This window comes from Pistacia vera, unplaced genomic scaffold (genome assembly GCF_008641045.1).
Source record: "Pistacia vera cultivar Batoury unplaced genomic scaffold, PisVer_v2 Contig679, whole genome shotgun sequence".
NCBI classification, from domain to species: Eukaryota; Viridiplantae; Streptophyta; class Magnoliopsida; order Sapindales; family Anacardiaceae; genus Pistacia; species Pistacia vera.
In genome coordinates this window covers 775,529-794,834 of record NW_022196533.1, presented here as the reverse complement: position 1 = coordinate 794,834, position 19,306 = coordinate 775,529, and positions in this window count along the sequence as shown.

The window sequence follows — 19,306 nt, the reverse complement described above, 5'->3', positions numbered from 1 at the left end:
ATCCTTGTAGACTAGGACCGCCTTATTTTTACTCTATTGGAAAATATCGTATATTTCTTTCTGAAGAAAAAAACTCTTTTTCCCATCAAAAGAAGAGAAGTATATAAATGGGCAGTTACCTATGGAAAAACATAATGGTATGGGAGTTACAACAATAATAGGCCACCATATTACTTACAAGGCCACCATAGCATTGGTCTTGCAAGGTGGAGACTTATTTCATACCCCAATTGTGCCATGCTTTAGGCACCAACGTGGCTCGTAAGGCTGCCATCATGGTCATGTTTCAGGCCATCATTGTGGCATGTTTCAGGCTATGTTGTGGCCTTACTTTATGCCGCAGTGATGACATCGGTATAGGGCAGTGGGGGATTGGGCATTGTTGGTGGAATGGTGCGATGGTGTTTGGTACAGTGTTGTTGGTGGGGATGTTTGTGGTGGGGTGAATATTTGTTTTATTAATATTAATTATAAAATTAGTAATTATAATTAATTTTAAAAGTACTGTCATTTACCTATTTACCATTTCTCTATTAAAAGTAATCACAAGTGTTACATGTTGTTGACAATGATTTTAAGAGTGAGAGAGGGTTTATATCTTATAGTTACACTTAGGGGGTTCAGGTAATATTCTTAGTGAGGTCCGCCAGGTTAGGGCATAGTTGCTGGACCCATCTGTTTTTTTTATTGTCATCTCCTAGTTAGGGGTGCAATGGAGCCAAGTAGCCAGCAGAGGTACTTGGGCCAGCTTGTATCAAGACTTGAACTATTCGAACATTAAACGAGGTCAGTACCAAGCCTGCAAGTACTCGGCTCCGAGCTTTACAAAGTTCACTTAAATTAAAACACATAACTGTTGATGCTGATTTTCGACACCAACTAATTGTCACGTGAGTACTATTGATTGGTGGATTAACACGTGATGATGAATATATAAAGCGAAATAAATGCAGAGAAAGCTTTAAAGTGTTCGGATGCTAAGGTAGCAAGTCCTACGTCCACTGATTGTATTGATATTGTGTGGGTCAGGTCGCCAAGCGGATGACTACACAGAATTATCAAAAGTAAGTGTGTTTATAGAGAGAGAGAGAGTCTTATAAAAATGGCCGAATCCCCTTAATAAAGGGGTCTTCCTCATTTATACCAATCTGAAGCGTGTAATTATCATTAAATCCATGGGTTGGTGTGATTGTCAGGATATAATCCGGCTTTATGTCCAATTGCTCTCTTCCCAAGCTGATTTGCATGATTTATTGCAGGGGAAAGGGACGCGTGTGAGTCCCATATCATGTAGAAGGTCTGACTGTGCGTGTTGCCTTGACGGGAGCAGGTCACTTTCACGTGACTTTCTACACTCAGCCCTTATTTCCCCAGGATAACAGAAGCCCCTAGTTTCTAAGGTTTGAGGATCAACCTTGGAAACTAAGTAATCGGAGTTCTGGTCGCCCCGACTGAATGGGATGAGTCGAAACAGGACTCTTGGCGAACACGATCTCGCGCAATTCCTTGCCTAAGCAACCTGACAATCTTCAACCTTGCGACCTGGATCTGATGGACGCTCATTTCCATACCTTAGAGATTCAATGAACCTGGTTCTGCGCTGTCGGCGCTCTGCATGGGTTAAAGTGTTTGTCAGACACATTAATGCGTTGTGTTGAGCCGACGCGTTTTGATAGCATTGGTTATGTAACGCATTCGAAACGACGACTCTTATCACGGCATTTAATGCGACATGGGCGCATTTAAGCAAGGAGAGAGAGTGCTGTCGTCGGTTCCGAGGGGTGGTAACCGTCGGTTCGCAATCCATATAAAAGCTTGTACTTTTCAGATGAGGTCACCGAAACTTCTTTCGATTCGAGTGATAAACCTTTGCAAACCAGGAACCATTCTCTTCCGATCGGGGCTTTTCAGGCAACGAAACGAATTTCGGCCTCAGTTCGCATCCCAAAGAGTAAGGTTTTCCTTTCCTTTTTATTTGCATGGTTTGGATGGACCATGGCGTTGGGTCTCCGGTGTTTCAAGGGGAAGTGACGCCGTATTGGATTCGAGCCGTGGATGGCGGCTCGAGTCACTGTTAGGTTTTAAGAACTTGTCCCTGCCGCCGCACGGGACGAGCACGAAGGCCTAAATGACCGTGTCTGTCGATGTTGCAGACTGGAATGGAACCGTCAACATCCAAACCCGAGGAAGGGCCAACTCCTCGCGGGAAGTTCCGAGGACGCAGCCCTCAATGTCTACTCGGTTCACCGCCGAGGAATATAATAGAATAAAGAGGCAGTTTGCATCCGCGCGGAGGTGTTCCTCGACCACACCAGACCGTCACGGCGCCTGGCCGATGGCCTCGCCGCGATCTCTGAAGAGATCTTCAAGGGTGGAGGGAGGATTCCCTTTCATCCTTTATCAGGTCGGTCCTAGATCATTTTGGGATCGACCCAAGCAGTTGACGCCAAACGCGTACGTCATCGCTGTCGCGATGACATCGCGTGCTGCGAGAGCGGCTTGGGAGAGCCAACGGCGGTGGAGCTCGGCGTTGCACTACTTAAGAAGGTAGGGACAAGGACTCGTACTATGTCTCGGCGAATACCATTGTCGCGGGGATACACAGTTATCCCAGCAATGCGGGGGCCTACGAGACAAAGTTCCTTTTTCTTTTAACGGCCACTGCCGTTTCAGGATCCAAGTAGGTTTTCTTTCGCTGGGTTTATTATCTGCTCGCCTGATCTATAATAACGACCTGTTTTCTTTTGCAGTCAATAGAACGACCGCGCAGGTGCTACTCGCTGACCCAGACAGGTTGTATCATTCGGAGTACTGGACGAGGAGAGCGTGACGCGAGGAAGCTTGGGACAACCGCGAACTTGCGAAAGTACGGTTTTTTCAGCGACAAGGCGTCGTTGAACCCCCAGAAGGTAAGTTATACCGGTTCTTTCTGGTCGTAGAATAAGTTTGTTTACTAACACTTATGTTTGTGCAGAAACATGCTCCGAAAGAGTCCGGGCAGTCTCGCGCGGGCACCGTTGTCTTTCCTCGATCGAAGAATGAGAGGGCGGCGAAGCTGCTCGCCCCGTCCCGGCACAACCAAACCGAGCTGCCACGCCCTCACGGCCCCAACCCGGCAAGGAGCGACCAGGGCGGAGCAGGTCACTCAGGCGCCCCCGGCCCGTCCAAAGCGCAAGGCTCCAGCTCAAGGTCAAAGAAGAGGAAACAGGTTCAGGCCGACGAGTTGAGACTGAATCCGAGGAGGAGCCCTTGAGGTCGCGACAGGACTCAAGGAGGCTGGGAAAGGAACCCGTGGTGAGGCGATACGAAGGATACACCAGTGCTCGACTCACTGGGGGGGGTTGCCCGAGTATCTGCAACCGATAGTTTATTCTCTGCTCGAGTGGGGACTATGGAGTCTTATGACGAATTCGCTGACACGGGCGACGACCTTCTGACCGTCGTTCTAGCATCTTAGCAAGGTAAGCGATCTGCATCTAAGCGAGGTGAGCGAGCTATTCTTAAAACTGGTTCATTTTGATCACATCTTATTCGCAGGCTTTGCTTGCGATGAGAGTGTTGTGGAGAAGACCGGCTGGGGGCCGCAAAGGAGTCTAGCGATCAGGAGGAGATCCGAAGCTTAAGAAAAGCTTGGAGTCTGCCGAAGTGAAAGGAAGGAGGCATTCGATGCGGCGAATAGGTACCTGATGCAAAGGATGCCGCCTTGCGAACGTGGACTTCCAGAAGGCAGAGCTCGAGCGACGCGCGGAGGAGGTGAAGGAGCTGTAAAGGACGAACGCCAGGCTCTCCAAGAAGGTCAGGGAGAAGGACCAGGTGATTCAAACGACCTCCGATTGGGCGAGAAGGTCGAGAGGAAAGAGAGGCTTCCGAACAGGAGAAGCGAGCTCTCAAGGCCGAACTCCAAGAGAGTCCGGAAAAGGTCGCTTCGCTGACTAAGGAAGTGCGGGTTCAGTTTGAGGAAACGGAGGAAAAGGCGCCGACTGGGCGATCGGGGCCATTTACACACTGCGACCAATGAACCCAGGTCTGGACTTGTGTTGTCTCCACCAGGTTGGCAAGAGACCTTGCGGCTTTGCGAGGAGGAAGAAGCAGCAGCAGGGGCGGCCGCCAAGGGGTCCGACCAGGCAAGGGTGGGTTCTGCTTCGAAGATCCCCCGACCAGCCGTAGTGTAATAGGCCTTGCTCCATGAGAGTGGGCTTGATTTTGTTTGTACATACAATGGAAATACATTTTTTTTTTTTTGTTAATTACAACGTGCTTTTTCAACATATGTACTTGTTCGCCATGTTAGTTTAAATACATAGGCAATGTCATTCGTGTATTACAAGCGAACAGGGTCAGCTCGGACCACTAAGCGAACAAGATAATGCTTTACAAATACAGGAACTTAACAAAAACGAACAACTTATAACAAGGAATGAGTTCGGGATTACTGATAGTAGGGTCGAAGGTGCTCGGCGTTCCAAGCTCGGGGTACTTTGGAACCATTCAGTCTTTGAGATGGTAAGTCCTGGTCTGATACCCTATCGACCTGAATGGACCTTCCCAGTTAGGTCCTAACACTCCTGCACTCGGTTCCCGGTTCTAGGGAGAACTTCCTCAATAAAAGGTCACCGACCTGGAAGTCTCTTCGCTGACCTTTGAATCAAAAAACCTCTTTGCGCTGCTGGTAGGTGCTATCCTTAGCGAAGCCTTACTGCGATGTTCTTCAACGAGGTCCAAATTGCCCTCATAAGAGCTTCGTTTTCAACCTCATCGTACAAGTCCTCCGAAGAGAACAGTTCCGACCTTACAGGGATCATCGCTTCGCAGCCATAGGCTAGCGAAAAAGGGGTTCCGAGGTGGAGGTTCTTGGAGTTGTCCTGTACGCCATAAGACTTCGGGGAGATCGTTAGCCCAATTTTCTTGGCTGCCCCGAGCTTGGCCTTCAGAGTGTGCTTGATGGTCTTGTTGACTGCTTCAGCTTGGCCATCGCTTGCGGTCTAGCGACTGAGGCAAACTTTTTATGGATGCCTAGCTGTCGCAGAATTGCTTGAACTCTTCATTATCGAATTGTTCCCCTTATCGAGATAGGGTGTGAGGAATGTAGCGGCACATATGTTCTTGAAAACGAAATCTTTTAGCTTTCTGGTGTGATGCGGCTAGCGGCTCGACTTCAACCATTTTAGTGAATAGTCTACCGCGACCACGGCATACTTGACTCCTCCCTTTCCAACTGGCAGGGACCGATAAGGTCGATCCCACATGGAAAATGGCCAGGGGCTAGACATAGTAATAGCTCGTGAGATGGGGCTCGCGGATGTTCGCGAACCGCTGGCATTGTCACATTTTTTGACAAAGTTGTGTGCATCTTCTTGGATCCGGGGCAATAGTATCCCTGACAAACAAATATTCGCAAAGATCGAGCAGCTGTGTGGTTACCGCAGATCCCTTCATGGATTTCCCTCATTATGTAATCGCTTCTTCACTGGTTACACATCGGAGGGGAGGGGCACTGAATCTCTTCATACAACTGATCCCCGATGAGTGTGAAGCGAGTAGACCTTACTCGCAGGATCCTTGCCTCGACTTGTCGCTTGGCAAGGTCCAATCCTTAAGCTACTGGATAATGGGAGTCATCCAGGAGTCCGATTGAACCACATTTACGACCTGTTCGGTCGAGCTGATAGTCGGAGCACCGACGAAACGAACAGGAATGTTGTCCGGAGCCTTGAATCCAACGAGGAGGCTATCTTTGCCAGGGCGCGTATAGAATTGTGTCTCTAGGGATCTGAGCGATCTCAAAGTGCTTAAACGTCCCCAACGCGGTTTAGCCTCTTTCAGGTAGCGGACCATGTTCTCTTCCTTGGCTTGGTATTCCCCTAGAATTGGTTGACGACCAGCATAGAGTCGCTGTAAATGTTGATCGTGGTTCCACCCATTTCTCTGGCAGTCGCAACCCGACGAGTAGACGTTCGTACTCGGCCTCATTGTTGGTCGCTTAAACGGAACCGGAGAATACCATGAATTCGTGTCCCCTCGGGGCTCACAAGAGGAGACCCGCACGGCTCTTTTCGTTGATGACCATCGAAGTCGAGGTTCCAAGTCGATAGGCTCTGAATACTTCTGCGCGGCTTCGCTAGGCTGTTGCTCGCTTGAGAGATAAGAAAATTCGAGATGAAGTCGGCGATAGCCTGCCCTTTAATGGTCGACTGGGCCTGTACTTTAGGTCAAATTGACTCAATTCCATGGCCCATTTGAGGAGTTTACCCGAGGCTTCTGGTTTCTGAAGGACCTGCTCGAGGGTGGTGTATGTCATCACAGTGATGATGGGCATGGAAGTAAGGTCGCAGCTTTCTGGAGCGATCAGCAGAGCAAAGCTAGTCGCTCCATTTCCGGATACCGCATCTCGCATCCGACAGACGTTATTGCATAATATATTGGCATGAACCCTTTCCTCTTCCTGTATTAAAGCTGCACTGACCGCAAACTGGGAGACGGACAGGTAGATGAGCAGGATTTCCTATGGAAGAGGCTTAGAGAGGAGAGGTGGCTTCCCAAGGTGTTCTTTTATACTCTGGAATGCCTGCTCACATTCGGGAGTCCACTCGAATTTCTTATTGGCCTTCAGAACATTGAAGAATGGTAAACAGCGTCTGTTAGCCTTGATATGAAGCGACTAAGTGCCGCTATCCGCCGTTCAGACTCATGACCTGCTTTTTGCTGGTCGGGCTCTTCATATCGAGCAGAGCTTGAATCTTTTGGGGTTATTTCTATGCCCGCTGATTGACCATATACCCAGGAACTTTCCTGATGATACCCCGAATGAACATTTTAGAGGGTTCAGCTTCATTCTGTAGAGTCGGAGTATATCAACATCTCGCGAGATGGCAAATGTTCTGAGGCGACCTGGGATTTGACCAGCATGTCGTCCACATAGACCTCCATTGTCTCCCGATTGGTCGGAGAACATCCTATGACCAACCTTTGATAGGTCGCACCTGCATTTGAGGCCGAAAGGCATGACTTTATAACAGTATAGCCCCCGTCCATAATGAAGGTCGGTGTTCCTCTGGTCTGTCATCAGGATTTGATGTATCCGAGTACGCGTCCATGAAGCTCAACAGCTCGTGCCCTGAGGGGGGCAACGAGCTGATCGATTCTCGGCAGGGGGAAGTTGTCCTTCGGGTAAGTTTATTGAGGTGCTGAAGTCTACGCAGGTCCGCCACTTGCCATCGGCTTCTTTACCAGGACCGGGTAGCAACCCAGGTTCGGGTAGAGAGCCTCGAATGGATCCATTTTGGAGAAGGTTCTCCACTTCTGACTTTAGCGCGGCGTACCGCTCGGATCCATCGCCCTCTTTTTGTCGGACTGGCTTGGCTTCACTGCTGCATTCAAGAATGGCAAATAATGTTCGGGCTGATCCCGACCATATCTGCGTGCGACCAGGCAAACACGTCAATGTTCTCCTTAAGAAGCTTACTGCTCGGAAGCGAGCTGGGGGTTGAGGTAGCTTCCAATCCTTAACAATCGGCTCGGCTCTTTTGGATCGACTGGAATCTCGGACAGATCCTCAACCGGGCGCTGGGGGGGATTTCTGGATCCGGGATCTAAGTTATCCTCCGCGGGACCGGGCTGTGGCTCGACCGGTGATCGTCATAGCTGGGGGCACACATCGCGAATGCCCTTGTCTGCCATCTGTACCGCTTTTACGTAGCATTCCGAGATGCGCTTTGCGACCCGCTCACTTCTCGATCCCGTCGGAGTAGGGAACTTCATCTTGAGGTGAATAATGGAAGTGACCGCCTTGAAGGTTCTCAGCAGAGGTAGCCCAAGATTCCATTAAAGGCCGAGGGAGCATCCATGACCAAAAATTCAGTAACCCTAGTACACCTCGTCGTAATCGCAAGCGTGACTGGTAGCTAGACGTTCCTTTGGGGATCAGGTGATCCCCTGTAAAACCGTATACAGAGGCATCGAGGCTGGTTTCAGGTCGGCCTCGACCAGGTTATTCTATCGAAAGCTGACTTGAACAAGGATGTTCACAACGCTTCTGTTGTCTACAAGCTTCTGCAGACATTATGACACCCTATCAGGGGGGTGATCACCGAGCTCCTCGTGAGGATGGTGCAAGCGAGCTGCCTCCTTCTCGCAGAAGGTGATTGGTTCCTCCCCTGGCTTTTTGAGGTCGTGCGAAGTGCTATTACCCTGATCGGGTCATGACGCGCTCGCGAGCATACCTTTCCGTGCTCTCGCGTGTTTCCAGCGAGGTGCGGACCTTCGAAAATTAGTTCACTGCTGTATCCGCTGCGATCACGACGCTTTTCTTTCGCTCCCCTTGGTTTCTTTTGGGGAGTCATCAATGTACTCTTGAAGTGCCTTTCTTGATGAGCTCTCGATAGCCTGCTTTAGGGCTCGGCATTCATCAGTGTGATGCTCGTTATCCCGATGGTAACGGCAGTATTTTTTGCTATTTTGGCCGTAGCAGGAGTTTTCATGAGTTCTGGCTCACCGAGCAGGCTGGCTTCCCGGATTTGTCAAGGATTGCAGATATGGACACATTCAGCGGAGTGTATTAGTCCTGTCGAGGTCGTGACGGGGGACAAGAGCATAGGACTTTTTCTGCTCGTAGCGGGGTTCTTTCCTTTTCGTTGATCGTCATGTCTCTTTGCGATCAGCTCGCTATTGTCTCCCCCGACCTGACATACTGCTGGAAGTGCCGTGATCGCGACGGCGGAGTGCTGCCAATGAATTCTCTATTCGGAGATATTTCCGCGGTTTAGAATCTGGTGAGGGAAATATCGTCCTCAGCCTACAACTCCTTCCACAGATCGGTTTGCGGGGGAACTCCAGCTATATAAGAGTTCGGATGGACTCTTCTGGGCATGAGCCACCTTGTTGAGTTCCTGTGGAAGCGGTCAATGTAAGACTGCAGGGATTCGTCCTTTCTTGCTTATGTTGCTGAGGTAGCTCAGGCATCGAGAATTTCCGATTGGCTTGGAAATGCGCAGGAACGTCGCGTCATTTGAGGCACGAAACTGATCGATCCGCCGAGAGCGCCTTAACCATCGTTTGCGTGAGAAGTCAGGTCACAGCCAAACAACGGCATTTCGCAGGTCCGGAAACTGGTGGAGCTCCATCAGGTCGTTGAACTCATATAAATGATCCTGCGGATCATATTCCCGTCAAACGGTCGCATATCTGGATTCTGAACCCTGGTGGAAGGGGAGCAGCTAGCACTTCGGGAGAGAAGGGGATGTAGGGGCGACCTGCGCCTGTTCGTTTTGCTGCTCCCTCAACCTGTCCAGAGCCGCTGTAGCTCCTCTATTTTGTGGTAACAGAACAATTGGGGATTGCTTCACCCGTGCGAGTTGGCCTTTCGATTGCGGTTCAGGAAGGTCCGGAGGTCGGATTCCTCCTCGCCTCGGCCGGCATTTCTGGCCGCACTCGACACACGCTGACTACAGGCGTGTGAGGGCGGTGTGTTGTGGGGGCATTTTCACAACCCTCGCGGTGGTACGAACCGCCCCGCGAGGTGTGGGAGCCACCCGCCTGATGACGATCGGGGTCATTCTGCTGTGGTGATAAGAACCACGCGCCCAGCATTCTCGCTTGGGTTTGTCTGCGATGTGGCCTGGGACAGCTCGGGATCCACTTTCGCCGAGCTCAGCTTTGCCGATACCCTGCTCGGGGCACCTTTGCGTTCGCTGGTCCTTGAGAGCCCGTAGGCTTACTTTTCGCCACTTGCTTACCCTTGCGCCTACGGCTGCAGTGCTCGCGGCACGAGCTATTGCCCTTTGCCGCGCTTTTGCGCGACCTACAGGCGTCTTTGGCGGTTGCACCGCCAGCTGTGTTAGATGACATGCCTTGGTCCAAACGGTCCACCTTTGGTTGACCGTCTGGAGAGTATTGTCGAACTCTCCAGTGTAGTTTCTGATGGCAGGGTCAAGGGTGGAGCTGCCGGGACATCCCCCGCAGCATTTGTTGAAATGGAACTTCTTCAGTATGCTGATTAGCTTGCCCTGGCTCAGATTGGCGGGCATCTGCTGTTGCAGGACCAGTAGGTCAAAGCTCCTGATGAAGGGTAGACACTAAATCAGGGCCCTCCTTCTAGCGCCAAACTGTTGATGCTGATTTTCGACACCAACTAATTGTCACGTGAGTACTATTGATTGTGGGATTAACACGTGATGAAATATATAAAGCGAAATAAATGCAGAGAAAGCTTTAAAGTGGTTCGGATGCTAAGGTAGCAAGTCCTACGTCCACTGATTTGTATTGATATTAGTGTGGGTCAGGTCGCCAAGCAGACTGACTTACAGAGAATTATCAAAGTAAGTGTGTTTACAGGAGAGAGAGAGTCTTATAAAAATGGCCGAATCCCTTAATAAAGGGGTCTTCCTCATTTTATACCAATCTGAAGCGTGTAATTATCATTAAATCCTGGGTTGGTGTGATTGTCAGGAGATAATCCGGCTTTATGTCCAATTGCTCTCTTCCAAGCTGATTTCGCATGATTTATGCAGGGGAAAGGGACGCGTGTGAGTCCCAATCAGTGCAGGTCTGACGTGTGCGTGTTGCCCTGACGGGAGCAGGTCACTCTTCACGTGACTTTCCCACGTCAGCCCTTATTTCCCCAGGCATAACATAACCCATATGTTCTAGCCCCTAAGTCCCAAATCACTAGACAAATCATTCTATTTTCTACACCCCAACTTCACCAACTCGAGTCTAGAACCAAATCACCACACCGAATTCAACATCTTCTTGTTCCTCGTCATCGATAACCATTACCCACCATGCTAATGGCCATCATCGTTCAACACCATCACAGCTAGTGTTACTTATCTTTAATGAAAAAACTCACCAAAAATTAAAATCCCAAACCACCAAATTCACAACATCAACAACTCTCAAATTGACAACCATAAAAATTCAATCACAACCAAACGAACATTAGTAACTAATCGAAGGAGAAGAATTTAGATAACCAAGAATGCTCAACGCTAACAAACTAAAATGCGGCAAGCTTGAAGCTATAGAAGGGCAATATTCGCGGGTTAGGGAGGGGAGAGAGGGGCAGCCAATGGGTTAGGGAGGGAGAGAAAGTTGTTAGCGGTGGGGTTTGATACTCCCAATTTAATTCGAGTGGCAGTTTTAGGTTAGGAAGGGAGAGAGGGGCAACAATTGTGGGTTAGAGAGGGAGAGAGGAGTTGCAGGTGAAGAAGGAGATGACTAAAGATCGACGGGAGATGTAGAGATGTAGGGAGAGAGGAGTGGTGAACATTAGGGAGAGAGAGAGGCCGTGACATGTGGGTGAGAATGGTGCATGCTAGTTTCTATTAAAAAACAAAACAAGCGTTCGTAATTTTTTTGCAGATTTATTGATGTGTGATTCTAACACCAACTAATCGACACATGCGCAACGTTGATTGGTCAAGAGACGCACGTGTTTATGGAACAAAAATATGAAATAAATGCAATGGGAACTTTTTTAAGTGGTTCGGATGCTAAGGTAGCAAGTCTTACGTCCACTGATTTGTATTAGTATTGTGGGTCAGGTCCCAACAGCGGACTGACTTACAAAATGATTAGGAAAAGTAAATACAAAGCTTTTCAAGAGAGAGAGATAGAGTGTTTTTGCGTCAAAATGGCCGAATCCCCTTAATGAAGGGGTCTTCCTCTTTTTATAACGAGATGAAGGCGTGTAATCATCATTAAATCCATGGGTTGGTGTGAGTGTTAGGACATAATCCGGCTTTACGTCCCATTGCCCACTTCCCAAGCTGATTTCACGCGATTGATTACAGGGAAATGGACACGTGGGAGCTCCATAGCATTTGGCAGGCCTAACGTGCGCTTACTGTTCTGACGGGAGCAGGTCACTCTTCATCACGTGACTTTCCACGTTAGCCCTTGTTTTCCAAGGCATAACAGAAGTCCCCTAGTTTTTAAGGTTTGAGGATCGAACCTTGGAAACTAAGTCATGCCGCGATTGGAGGTTCTGGTAATTTCGACCTGAACGAAAGAAGCTCGGGACAAGGCCTTTTGCGAACACGACCTCGCATTCTGCCCAAACGACCTGACAATCATCATCCTAGCGACCTGGATTTATCAGACGTTTCTTACCGTGCCTTAAGGTTGGAGATTCAATGAGTCTGTTTCTGCGCTGTCAAGCACTCTGCACGTGTTAAAGCGTCTGGCAGGCGCATTAAATGCGTTATGTGCTGACCCGACGTTGTTTTGACAACATTAATTGCGCGACTCATTTGAAACGACGATCCTCATTAGAGCATTGAATGCGACGTGGGGCGCATTTAATACGGAGAGAGAGAGAAGGCTGTCGTTTCGCTTCCGAGAGGTGGTAACCGTCGGTTCATAGTCCATATAAAAGCCCAAATTTTTCAGATGACGCCACCAAAATCCCTTCTGCCTCGAGCGACAAATCTTTGCAAACCGGAAGTTCTTCTTTTCCGATTGGCGCCTCTCAGATATCTGAAACAAGATCCGTTCTTAGTCATGCCCCCCAAAAGGTAAGGTCTTCTTCTTTCTTCCCCCTTTTTTGTGTTTGGTTGGTGGGCAATGGCGTTGGGTCTCCCGGTGTTTCACCAAAGACGCGACGCTATCGTCGAATTCGAGCCGTGGATGGCGGCTCGAGTTACTGTTAGGGTTTAAGGGATTTGTCCCATGCCGTCGTGCGGGACAACATGCGATGGCTAAAATGACCTGTCTGTCGGTGTTGCAGACTCTGGAATGGAATATACAAAATCTGGCGTGCTATCGTAGGCACCCAGAATTAAAACCTACCGAACCTAACTACTGAACTGTAAATAGGGTAAGCAAGGGTCGATCCCACAAAGAGTGTCTAGCCGAATTTTCTTTGATGTGAAAAAGGCTGGGGGGTTTGTGTAAAAACAGAAAACAATCTCAGCAAAAACAAAAACAATTTAATTCGAATTCAATCAAAATGACGAACTTGGTCTCTGTCAACATCGACCATCGAAATCTTACTACTGATCATTGATGCAAAGATAATCAATTCACACANGTTAGACTAGAGACCGCCTTATTTTTACTCTATTGGAAAATATCGTATATTTCTTTCTGAAGAAAAAAACTCTTTTTCCCATCAAAAGAAGAGAAGTTATATAAATGGGCAGTTACCTATGGAAAAATAACTGGTATGGGAGTTACAACAATAATAGGCCACCACTATTACTTACAAGGCCACCATAGCATTGGTCTTGCAAGGTGGACGATCTTATTTCATACCACAATTGTGCCCATGCTTTAGGCTACCAACGTGGCCTCGTAAGGCTGCCATCATGGTCATGTTTCAGGCCATCATTGTGGTCATGTTTCAGTCCATTGTTGTGGCCCTACTTTATGTCGCAGTGATGACATCGGTATAGGGCAGTGGGGGATTTGGGCATTGTTGGTGGAATGGTGCGATGGTGTTTGGTACAGTGTTGTTGGGTGGGGATGTTTGTGGTTAGGGTTGAATATTTGTTTTTATTAATATTAATTATAAAATTACTAATTATAATTAATTTTAAAAGTACTGTCATTTACCTATTTACCATTTCTCTATTAAAAGTAATCGTAAAGTGTTACATGTTGTTGACAACTATTTTAAGAGTGAGAGAGGGTTTATAACATATAGTATACCTTAGGGGGTTTCAGGTAATATTCTTAGTGAGGTCCGCCAGGTTAGGGCACTAGTTGTTGGACCCATATGTTTGTTTTATCAATAATGCTACGGACACCGAAAAACCTACACCGAAATTGTGTACCGGCCTACGTGTAACACGCTTTTGATTTTTTTAACAATTGTTTTCTAGTGAACGATCGTCCATCACATTTGGACGGCCGTTCACTCACATGGACGCCCGTCCATATTATATGGACAGAGGTCCATATACCAAGGACGGGCATCCCCAATTAAAGGACGCCCGTCTATAAGTAAAATGGAATAATTTTTTTTTATAAAAATTAGGGATGGCCATTCATCCGTTATGGACGGCCGTCCCTTCATTTTGGACGGGTGTCCGTAAATAAGGGACGCCCGTCCTTAACTAAAATATGAAAATAAAAAAAGAAAAAAATTTGGGGACGGCTGCCCCTTAAATTTGGACGGGATTAAGTTTGATACTTTTAAAAAAAAAAAAAAAANACCAAAATAAAGTAATAATGAGTACAATTAGGAAACAAATACATATAAAAGACTAAACATTAAGGGGGTTAAATATGACATTTTGCATTCCCATCAATCAACATCCAGACCCGAGGAAGCAGCCAGTTCGTCCTCGCGGGACGTTCCCGCAGACGTATCCCTTGATGTCTTCTCGGTTCTCACCCAAGAAGAGTTCGATAGGATGAAAAGACTGTTCGACGTCCACACAGAGGTGTTCCTCGACAACACCCGGTCGTCGTGGCATCCTTCCGAAGGCCTTGCTGCGATCTCTGAAGAGATCTTCAAGGGTGGAGGGATGATTCCCTTCCATCCTTTCATCATGTCGGTCCTGGATCACTCTGGGATTGCACCGATGCAGTTGATGCCAAACGCATATGTCATCGCCGTTGCGATGTACATCGCGTGCCGCGAGAGTGGCTTGGGCGAGCCAACGGCGGTGGAGCTCGGTATCGCCTACTATCTCAAAAAGAGTAAGGACAAGGATTCCTATTACTTGTCCCGACGACCTACCATCGCCAAAGGGATACATAGCTATCCCAGCAACGCGGGGGCCTACAAGACAAAATTCTTCTTTTTCTGCTATGATGACCACTACCGCTTTCAGAAACCAAGTAGGTTCTTCTTCGCTAGGCTCATTGTCTATTCGTCTGCTTTATCATAACGACCTGCCTTCTTTTGCAGTTAATAAGACGACCAGCCAAGATCTGCTTGACGACCCAGATAGGCTCGTGTCTTTTGGAGTCCTTCCCGAGGAAAGCCGGGACGCGAGGAAGGTCTTGACAACCGCGAACTTGTGGAAGTACGATTTCATCAGTAACAACGCGTCTTTGGAGCCCCTAGAAGGTAAGTAACACTGATTCCCTTCTAGTCGCAGAATAACTTCTGTTTACTAATGTACTTGCATGCAGCGACTATGCCTTAGAAAGAGTCCGAGTAGCCTCGCCGAGCACTATTCGTTTTCCCTTGATCGAGGAGAGAGAGAGCGGCCGAAGCTGCTCGTCCCATTATAGCACAACCGGTGCGAACAGCCGTGCCTTCGCAGCCCCGTCCTGTGCAAGAAGTGACCAGGACAAAACAGGTCGCTCAGACACCACCTGCTCGCCCAAGGCAGAAGGCTCCGGCCCAGAGGTCAAAGAAGAGGAAGCAGATTCATGTCGACGAGTCGGAGACCGAATCTGAGGAAGAACCCTTGAGGTTGCAACAAGACTTAAGAAGGAGGTCGGGCAAGGAACCCATGGACGAGGCGATTGCTGCCGACAAGGCGAAGGACGCACCAGTGCTGGACTCGTTGGGGAGCCTACCCGAATACCTGCAGCCGATAGTCTATGCTCTGCTCGAGTGTGGGCTATCGGAGTCATATGACGAGTTCGCCGATACGGGCGACGACCTGATGACCACGTCGTTCCAGCATCTAAGCAAGGTAAATGAAATGCTCTTAAAGTTTGCCCGCCGTTTTTATTCTAATTCACTTCTTGCTCGTAGGCTTTGCTTGCGATGAGGATGTCTATGGAGAAGACTCGGTTGGGGGCCGCGAAGGGGGCAAGCGACCTAAAGGAGGAGGTCACGAAGCTCAAACAGAACCTGGAGTCCGTCGAAGCGGAGAGAACGCAAGCGTTCGAAGCGGCGAACAGGTACCTGAACCAAAACAATGCCGCTTTACGGACAGTGGACTTCCAAAAGGCGGAGCTTGAACAACGCGCAGAGGAAGTGAAGGAGCTTCAGAGGACAACTGCTAGGCTCTCCAAAAAGGTTGGAGAGAAGGACCAGGAGCTCCAGACGACCTCCATATGGGCTCAGCGAGCTGAGCAAGAAAGGGAGGCTTCCGAAAAGGAAAGGCTAGCTCTCGAGGCCGAACTCCAGGAGAGTCGGGAAAGAATTGCTTCACTGACTGAAGAAATGCGGATCCAGTCAGAGGAGATCGAGGACAAGGCCGCCGACTGGGCAATCGGGTCCATTTATACCCTACGACCAAAGAACCCAGATCTGGATATTTTCGACCTCCCAGAGGGGTGGCAAGAGACTTTGCGGGTTCTGGCAGAGGAAGATGACCAAGCAGCAGCGGCCACCCGAAGGTCCGACTAGGCAGAAGGTTCTGGTCCTGCTTCGAAGGACCCCCCTGGCCAGCCATAGTGTAAAGAGTCTGACTCCATTGAAATAGGGTCTTAATTTTCATTGTAAATAAATGAAAATACATTTTGCTTTCAATTGTTGTTCGCTTTTTCATACATAAGTGCAGTTTACAATTCAGTTTTACATAGGCAATATTGCATGTGAATCGTTACAAGAGCAGAATAAATGCGCACCTTTAAGCGAGCAGAATAATACTTTACAACAAAGAGGGAACTAACAAAATCAAAAACTGATCTATAATGAGAGTTGAGTTTGGGATTACTGGTAGTATGGCCGGAGGTGCTCGGTATTCCAAGCTCGGGGTACTTTGGAACCGTTCAATCTTTTGAGATGGGAAGTTTTCGGTCTGATCACCTTGTCGACTCGGTACGGTCCTTCCTAGTTAGGTCCTAGTACCCCCGCATTTGGCTCTCTGGTCCCAAGGAGAACTTCCTTTAGCACAAGGTCTCCGACCTGAAAGTCTCTTCGCTTGACCTTTGAATCGAAAAACCTCTTTCACGCTACTGGTAGGCTACTATCCTTAGCAAAGCCTTGTTGCGGTGCTCTTCAACGAGATCCAAACTTGCCCTCATAAGTGCTTCATTTTCGACCTCATTGTACAAGTCCCTCTGAAGAGAACCAGTTCCCACCTCTACAAGAATCATTGCTTCGCAGCCATAGGCTAGCGAAAAAGGGGTTTCTGAGGTGGAGGTTCTTGGGGTTGTCCTGTACGCCCATAAGACCTCGGGGAGATCGTCAGCCCAATTTCCTTTGGTTGCCCCAAGTTTAGCCTTTAGAGTGTGCTTGATGGTCTTGTTGACAGCTTCAACTTGGCCATTTGCTTGCGGTCTAGCGACTGAGGCGAATTTTTTATGGATGCCCAGCTCGTCGCAGAACTGCTTGAACTCCCCGTTATCGAATTGCTTCCCATTATCTGAGATGAGGGTGTGGGGAATTCCGTAGCGGCACACTATGTTCTTGAAAATGAAGTCTTTCAGCTTTCTGGTAGTGATCGCGGCTAGCGGTTCAGCTTCCACCCATTTTGTGAAATAATCTACTGCGACCACGGTATACTTGACCCCTCCCTTTCCAACTGGCATGGGACCGATAAGGTCGATCCCCCACATGGAAAACGGCCAGGGGCTAGACATCGTTATCAGCTTGTGCGAGGGGGCTCGTGGAATGTTCGCAAACTGCTGGCACTTATCACATTTCTTGACAAAATTATGCGTATCTTCTTGGATCCGGGGCCAATAATATCCCTGACGAATAACCTTGTTCGCAAGAGATCGAGCAGCTGTGTGATTACCGCAGATTCCTTCGTGAATTTCTCTCATGACGTAGTCTACTTCTTCACTGGTTACACATCGGAGGAGAGGGGCACTGAATCCTCTCCTATACAGCTAGTCCCCGATGAGTGTGTAACGAGCAGATCTTGCTCACAAGACCCTTGCTTCGACCTTGTCGTCTGGCAGGGTCCCATCCTTGAGGTACTGGAAAATGGGAGTCATCCAGGAATCCGGTTGAGTCATATTTACGGCCTGTTCGGCTGAGCTGATAGTTGGAGCATCCATGAAACAAACAGGAATGTTATCTGGAGCCTTGGAATCCAACGACAAGGCTATCTTTGCTAGGGTGTCCGCTATAGAATTGCTATCTCTGGGGATCTGAGTGATTTCAAAGTGTTTGAACGACCCGAGAGCGGTCTTAGCTTCTTTAAGGTAGCGGACCATGTTCTCTTCCTTAGCTTGGTATTCCCCTAGAATTTGATTGACGACCAGCATGGATCGCTGTAACTGCTGATCGCGGTTGTATCCATCTCTTTGGCAAGTCGCAACCCGGCAAGCAGGGCTTCATACTCAGCCTCATTGTTGGTTGCCTTAAAGCCGAACCGGAGAATACCATGAATTCGAGCCCCCTCGGGGCTTACAAGGAGAAGACCCGCACCGGCACTTTTCCTGTTCGATGACCCGTCGACGTAGAGATTCCAGGTCGACAGGTTCTTAATACTTTCCCGCATGACCTCGCTAGACTGTTGCTCGCTTGGGAGATAGGAAAATTCTGAGATGAAGTCTGCAACGGCTTGCCCTTTAATGGTCGACCTGGGCTTCTACTTCAGGTCGAACTGGCTTAACTCCATGGCCCATTTGAGCAGTTTACCCGAGGCCTCTGGTTTCTGGAGGACCTGCCTGAGGGGGTAATTAGTCATTACGTTGATCGTATGGGCGTGGAAGTAAGGTCGCAGCTTTCTGGATGCGATCAGCAGAGCAAAGGCTAGTCGCTCCATTTCCGGATACCGCATCTCTGCATCCGACAGGCGCTTGCTCGCATAGTACACTGGCCATTGCGCCTTTTCCTCTTCCCGTACCAGAGCTGCACTGACCGCGAACTGAGATACAAACAGGTAGATGAGCAGGATTTCCTGTGGAAGAGGCTTAGAGAGGAGAGGTGGCTTCCCGAGGTGTTCTTTTATACTCTGGAACACCTGTTCGCATTCGGGAGTCCATTCGAATTTCTTGTTGGCCTTCAGAACATTGAAAAATGGCAAGCAGCGGTCTGTCAGCCTTAATATGAAGCGACTAAGTGCCGCTATTCACCCACTTAGACTCATGACTTGCTTTTTGCTGGTCGGGCTCTCCATATCGAGCAGAGCTTGGATCTTCTCGGGGTTTATTTCTATGCCCCGCTGATTAACCATATATCCCAGGAACTTTCCTGATGATACCCCGAACAAACACTTGAGAGGGTTCAGCTTCATTCTGTACAGTCGGAGGATGTCAAACATCTCAGCGAGATGTGCAATGTGTTCTAAGGCGACCTGGGATTTGACCAGCATGTCGTCCACATAGACCTCCATTGTCTTTTCGATCGAATCGGAGAACATTCGGTTAACCAACCTCTGATAGGTCGCGCCCGCATTCTTGAGGCCGAAAGGCATAACTTTGTAACAGTACAGCCCCTGATCCGTGATGAAGGACGTATGCTCCTCGTCTGGCCCATACATCGGGATTTGATTATATCCCG